Here is a 7,543-nt window from a genome sequence, read left to right as displayed (position 1 = left end):
GCTTACCCCGCGGGAACACTCCGATGCTAAGTTAGTAAGCTGGGAGAGCAAAGGAGAGAGAGAGAGTTGTAGAGAAATTAAAGAACTAAGAGTGCTGATCATGCAATACCTTCGCCTCTGGGAGTCGGGGTCTTTAGATACTAGTATTCTGACTTATCAGGTGTAACTGCCTCCAAGTCTCTGTTGTGGCGATCTGCTGTCAAATAACGACTTGGAGTGGCTGGCCATTATTTGTCAGAGATGAGTTGTCTAGCAAAGGTGACCGCTATAGAGTATGGTTTTGACAGCCTCCAGGGTTAGCAGGCACGACACCGCCAAAGGAGAGACGTGGGTGCAGTCTCCAGGTTTGGCAAGTACGGTTGTCAGACATAAAATCTTCTATGATATGCCAAATTGCTCTGCAGCGAACTACCTTACACCGAGCTGCTCTGTAGCGAGCTACCTTATACTGAGCTGCTGGTGATGTGCTGAGGTGCTTCTCCGAGGTGGGTCCCTGAGGTAGCAATATGCAGGAGTGAGCTTATGCTAGGGAGCTGATGAGCTTAACCCGAAGTGCCTTCAGTTCGGGATTCTCCCTACTTGGAGAATCTTAGTTCGGGGTGCTTCTTACTTGGGGAAGTCTTAGCTCGGGGCAACGAAGTATCATTTTGTAGCGAGCTGCAACTTTAGGCGGGCTATCAGATTAGGTTAGCGAGCTTCGTTACATTGAGTTGTACTGAACTCGTTATGCTGTGCTATCACTTATATAGAGTCATGTCCACGTGTCCCCTTATTATGAGGTCGGGCCAAATCACCCTCCATGATGCTCCAAATCTATAATGTAAATGTCTCTGGACTCAAGTTCTACCACCCCACCCTTGTCTTTTTTTTTTTGTCTTTTGTCTATGGGCTCATGACTTTCAATATAACCTAGCTTTTAGAGAGGACCAATGTACCATAACTTTTTCCAACGCCGCATTTGTTTGATGTGTAAAATCAAATCGGGGTAAATTATACACCCTGGTTCAATTTTGCAAGGATTTGGATAGAGTGTATATTTACATCATAAATCAGTGTCATATTCCATTTTAAAATATTTTTACACCTATAATTGATGTAAAAAATACATCAAAATTATTTATGTAAAATTTACCTTTTCTACAGTAAATTTCTTTTTACTCTAACGTCTCTCTTTTCCATTTATCTGTCTGCTCTGTCTCAACAACCTCCATCTTGCTCGTGGTTTCACTCTCGTCGGCACCATTCTCAGATCTTTCTCACTTGGGTGGTGGCAAAGTCGGCCTTCCCAGTGGCGACGTTGGCCACATCGACAAGGGGAAGCTTCAGGCTTGTTTTTCGCATGCAAGGTGAAGTAAGTGATGGCAGCCACTAAAATAAATTGCCCAGCAGCCATGGTTGTCGGAGAGAAGGGTAAAACGCACCATGGGTGGGTCACGCCTCCTCCTTGCTGCCCCAACGACCTCTTAGACGCCTCTGCCCTGGCAGCCTTCACGTCCTCCTATCTCATCCTGTACTCCTCCACCATTTTCTCCAGTGGTTCTTCGTTCCGTTACTCTCTCTCTCACTCTCTCTCATTTGGTGTTGTAGTAGAGCAAATTGTGAAGAGAAGCATGGAGTAAAGAGCCGGTGAGCAATGATGTGTCTGCTACAAGCTACAGGTTGGTTGTAGTAGACTAAAGCTACAGTCTATCGACTATAAGCTAAAGCTACATATTGTAGCAGGTTATAGGCTATATTTACACTGACGTGTATTCCAAATTCCGAAAAAAAAAATCATCAAAATTTACACCTTAAACAATCAAACAGATTGGTATAAATATTCAAAAGCAGCCAGTTTCAATTTCCATCAATAACTGAAAAATTTGAATTTACACCTTAAACAAGCATAGCCCAAGTGGAAAATTTTTCCAAATGATTTAACGTGCATTAAAAGTAAAGATCCCTTTCCTTAAAAAAAAAAAGGGTAAATTGATGAAACCTCCCATGAAGTTTCTAACCATTGCAGAAACATCCTCTAATTTTTTGTAATTTCAATCACTTCTAAACTTTATAATACAGTTGTAAGTAGATTCATTCTCTTAAAATCCTCTAACAAGAAGCATGGAAAAGTCCAAAATACTCATGTAATTATTTTTACCAAAATATTTATTTTCTAAGTTTTCTCTTCATATCAATCAGTCGCTACCTGAAGCCCTTCCAATCTCTTCTACAAATTTGATTTATTTTTTCAATTTCCCCTTCATATCAATCACTCAGGTAAAGCTGCAACTTAAAACTCTGTTTTTTGGTTGTTCATAAAATTTGTATCACCTTTTTCCTAGAAACCAACCTTAATAGTAACTGAGTAACTGCATGGGTATTTTGGGCTTTTTTATGCCTATTGTTGGAAGATTCTATGTTCTAACATAAGGTATCTACTTGCAACTGTTTCAGTAATTTAGAGGAGGTGATTGCAATTACCAAACTTCTAGGAAGGCTTCAGCAATGATCAAACTTCAGAGGAGGTTTTATCAATTTATCCTAGAAAAAAAGAAAAAAAAAACATTCTTTCTCGGGGTTGAAATGTGATTTAATTTGCTGTCTGGTTCTTACTGATATCCCCCCCTGAATTAGTTTGCTCTAAAATGGTAAAATCTTGGACTGTCAAACTTGAAAACATGGAAAAATCTTGCTGTTTACTCCTGTACAAAACAGAGACTATTGAACGTGGACAGCCAAAACATGGGTTCAAGTCTGAGAATAGCTACTATGTATATAGAAAGAAAAAGAAAAAAAAAAAAAAAACAAAGGGTTAGGTTTGTATCCAGTCCATCCGACCTTAGGTAATAGCCTTTAAATTTGATCAGCTCTACATTCATTCATGATTTAACTTAGCTTATCAACCACATGCAGCTTCTTTCACAAATCTTGTTCGCGTATGTAGAAAACTTCTGCAGAAACCATTGGCCGGATAATGGATTCATAACTAAAGAACATCCTGTTAATATTCCTTTACATGGCACATACCATATTAACTTCTTCCGACTGGTATGGAGAACGGTGTATGTGATAGCAACAGCAATAGTTGCGATGATATTCCCATCCTTCAACGACTTTCTGGGCCTGATTGGAGCATTCTCTTACTGGCCATTGAGTGTATACTTCCCCGTAGAGATATACATTGCACAGTCCAGGATACCCAGATTTTCCTTTACATGGACATGGCTCAAAATGTTGAGCTTCGCCTGCTTGGTTGTGTCAATTGTTGCTGCAGTTGGATCTGTTCAGGGGCTTGCTGCAGATCTGAAGACTTATAAGCCTTTCAAGACTAGATAGCAGAAGTGAAATGCATGTACCACTATTTTCTTTTAAATAACAATATAAGCAATAATCTTTCCATACAGTGTGTTTATTTGAACTTTTGTGTTTCTGGGAAGAGAGTTACAGAAACAGGATAACAAAGTTCATGTGTGGTTGGTTAGAAACTGTTTTCTGCTAAACTTCTCTAAGGTAGGAATTCAAATATGTATCCGTTTTTCCAAATTGAAATTCGAATCTTATCCATAGCACTGCAGCCTGAGTTCCATTTATTTATGATTGGGTCATATATGAATGGACTGAAAGCACATCTGCTACGGGTGCGTGACTGTGGTGGCAGCAGTTCCTTGCAATCCCCAATGAAAGCACATCTTCTTTGAGGCTTGGTTGCAATACAAATAAATTTGTACTAGTGCAAAACTATTGCATTACAAATGATTTGAGTGTAAATTCTGACCTATTTTTGTTTTACATTTTAGCTTATTTTGTTTGATGCGGTACAGATGAAGTAAATTAATACATGAAACAGAATGAAGTAAATACAAAACAAAATTAAACGAAAATTTGCATTTGTCATTTGCACTTCCATGCATTTGTACTAGTGCAAATAAAATTGCATTCCAACCATGCAAACGCAAGTGTTCTAATGAACTGATGTAAAATTGTCTTTAATATTGTACATCATTGTGAACGTTGGGAAAATACCGGCAGTTCACTTCATGGCTAGTCAGAAGGAGTCACAACCCATCAAAACAACTAACCGGGAGTGATGGGCCTCCTGAAATTGGATTTGTGAAATATTTTAGAAATTAGTGACTCCATACCACGAGACCATCGATGGCCAGATATATTGCAAAGAAAAAAAATGGAGAAGAGAATGATTCCTTCTCTTGCTAAACCTTTCAATCGACGAGATCTTTTTCTGGAATTTGACAAGAAAGCAAAGACTGAACCATTGACCAGGGTTTTCTTCTCCCTCGAGCCAGCCTCGATTTGTTTCTCTTGCTAAACCCCTCTAGCTCAACGATTCCTTTCTAGACTTCTTTTCTTCGCTTACTCTCCCTCTCAAATCTTCTCTCATCTTACCTCCTCTTCAAACTCCACCTATCCGACCTCTTTCCACCCCTTCTCATCTTAACTCTCCCTCCCTCTCTCTGAATTCTTAGCTCGACAACCCTTCAAAAGGAAAACAATGAGAGAGCTCCCCCCTCCCCTCATCTACCGAGCCTCTTCTTATAATGGGAGGAAAGGGAGGCTAATAAACTTATAGCAAAAAGAGGGAAGCTGATTTGGTAAATTAGGTTTTGGAGGGGGGGTGATACAAGCTAGAGGTGGTGTTTAGCTGATTCAGGTTCAAAAAGGGTATTTTGATAATTTAAGGTCTGAAGGGTATTTTGGAAATTTGGGATGGAGAATACTTGGAAATTTTTGGGTGAAGGGAAATTTGGTAAATTGGGATTTAGAAGGGGAATTTGGTAAATTAGGTATCATGAGGGTGATTGGGGAAATCTAGGGTTTGAACAAAAAGGTTTAGAGGGGTATTTGGAGAATGAAGGGTATTTTAATATTTTGGAATGGAAAGTACTTTGGGAGTTTGGTTTGAGGGGTATTTTGGCAATTTAGAGGGAGGGGGATTTTGGTGTTTTGGTCAAGGGGTATTTTAAGAATTTAGAGGAAGGGGTATTTTGATAATTTGGTCAAGGAGTATTTTAAAAATTTGTAGGAAGGGGTATTTTAGAAAATTTGGTTAAGGGTATTTTGGGAAATTAGGGGATAAGGGGCATTTTTGGAATTTGGGAGATTAGGAGTATTGTTAGGGATTTGGAATGGAGGGCATTTTGGTCGTTTGGCATGAGAGGTAGTTTTGTTGAATTGAAAAGAGGGTATTTTTAGGTATTCAACATGAAGAGTATTTTGGTAATTTGGCATGGGGGCACTTTGGGAATTTGGTACTGGGGATGATTTGGTAATTTGGGTGAGGGGTATTTTGGTAATTTCGAAGAAGGGGGTATTTAGGTGATTTAACTAAGGGTTATTTTGGAATCTAAGCAAGGGATATTTTGATAATTTAATCAAGGGTATTTTGGTAATTTGGTTAAGGGTATTTTGGGAATTTAGAGAAAAGGGGTGTTTTTAGGCTTTAAGGGTATTATGTGGGTTCAACAATGGAGTTTATGGATTTGGGGGTTGAGATTTGGGTTTTTGGGCATTTCAAAGGGATCAAAAGAGTTTGATTGGGTGTTTGGGGAAAATGGAGGTTCAGGTGGTGAGCCGAGCAAAAATCGGGTTCTAACAACTACCCCTATTTGTTATGAGGTAAGAAACTAGGAAACAACAAAGACAAAAGAAACACAAGGATTTTTGCAAAGGGTAAGCTTGGAAGAAGGGTGAGAAAAAGAAAAGATAAGGAAGGTGAATTGTTGTGAAGGAGAAAGGTTCCCGTGTTGCATCGTTCCATCATGTACATGCCATAGGTGAATTGTTGTGAAGGAGAAAGGTTCCCGTGTTGCATCGTTCCATCATGTACATGCCATTTTATCATTGGCAAAGTGACTATTCGTTAATTATTAAGAACCTTGGAATCATGGTAAATTTTCCATAAAGAAAAACAACAAAAGAAGCTTATAGTGTGAAAACAATTTACTCTTTGCAATGTGACCACTCCTAAGTATAAAAAAATTTATGGAATCAGGATACATTTGTCACAAAGAAACCACACAAAGCAAGTAAAACACAACATTGAAAGAAACTTGAAACAGGATATTTAAGCTTATCGCAAAGCACAATCGAAAAAGCAAATGCAAATATTCTTTAGAAAATATCTTAAAAGGTATAGTAAAACATTTTCAAAACGTGACAAAGATCTCATAGTTAATATAGCGTAACTACTCTTTGGTCAGGCAATAGACATACTTCCATGTAAGAGCAGTCTATGTTCGAAAATTTCGATGAAACACTTGATAAATCCAATGATGGTGCATTGTGTTGTGCTTTCAATTGCGTGGTAGTATTCATCAAGATAATAATGCATGATTAATATAAGGTCTTGAGTTCTTATTTTCCTTTGTTCTCCTTGGTGGATGATGGGGAATTTTAACACAACTCCCTTCCACCAATGACCAAGACAGAATACGGTTAAAGAAATTATCATTTTTTTCAAAATACCTATTTTACCCTTTTACGAATTAATGTGCATTTGGTTCTACTAAAATAGCCCTGTCTCAGCTCAAACACTACTCATCTTCTTCCTTACGACATCCAGCGACAGAATAGCGGTGCACTCCATAATCCGCTCAAACACTGTTTATCTTCTTCAACTGCTTCGCCATTAAAGCATTCATGGAGTCTCGCACGAGAAATTTGCAGGTTCTTCTCATGGAAAAGTAGCATAAAAGGTCATCCCTTTATCTTTAAAACCCTTGGAGACCCTTCTCGTCAAACCAGAGTTCTTTGCCTCCCAGGGTTTCTCTTATCTCTTCTCTCTCTATTATTTTTAGAGATGGAAATGATGAAGAGCTTTAGCGGATCTGTAGTCTCTGACTCTTTGCTTCAACGTTCTCTTGTGCCAACTCTAATAGTGCTTGGCTTTCAACTCTTCACCTGCTTGAATGTTCTATTGTGCCGAATCCGCCTGTTGATGGAAATCGAGATCCCACCTGCCCGCCGTTAGTAATGAGTGGGGTGGTAGGATTTCTAAAAGATCCAGCAGGTGCCAAGCTTGCAACAAAAGTTTTGCTGGCATTATGCAATGGCAACGTGGTCGTGGAGGCGGGAGCGGTTGCAGAGTGGTGGAGATAGTGGCAAAGCTAGAAGGATCAGCAGTAGAGGTGAGAGTGGTTGTAGAGGTTGTGGAGACAGTGGCAAAGCTAGAAGGATCGGCGACAGAAGTGGGAGTGGTTGCAGAGGTGGTGAAGACAATGGCGAAGCTAGAAGGATCAGCAGAAGAGATGTAATGAGATGGTAACGAGATCAGCACAGAGGCAGGAGTGGTTGTAGAGATGGTAACGAAGATGGCAGGAAGAGGGGTGGTGCTAGCGCTGCAGGGAGTGTGCAGCGCAAGGGCGAGGAGGAAGGGGGCCTAGATTATAAAGGTGCTTCAAGAGAATGGACGGTTGGATTTGACGGAGGACAGGCGCTGATGAATGTTGAAGAAAATAGGTATTTTGAAAAAATTGATCATCTCTTTAACGTTTTTCGTTTTGATCATTGACAGAAGGGAGGTATTTGTTGAAATTTTCAAAAATAG

The 7,543-nt window shown here is 39.5% G+C and overlaps 1 pseudogene; it reads left to right on the top strand.

Annotated features, from left to right (window-relative positions):
• Window positions 1-2,624: 2,624 nt before the first annotated feature.
• Window positions 2,625-3,315, top strand: LOC148873952 (amino acid permease 6 pseudogene; annotated as a pseudogene).
• The last annotated feature ends 4,228 nt before the right edge of the window (window positions 3,316-7,543 follow it).

This window comes from Nelumbo lutea, chromosome 1, assembly GCF_056320005.1.
Source record: "Nelumbo lutea isolate HS-2025 chromosome 1, American lotus-T2T, whole genome shotgun sequence".
In the NCBI taxonomy this organism is placed as follows: domain Eukaryota; kingdom Viridiplantae; phylum Streptophyta; class Magnoliopsida; order Proteales; family Nelumbonaceae; genus Nelumbo; species Nelumbo lutea.
This window is presented reverse-complemented; position numbering and strand designations above follow the sequence as displayed.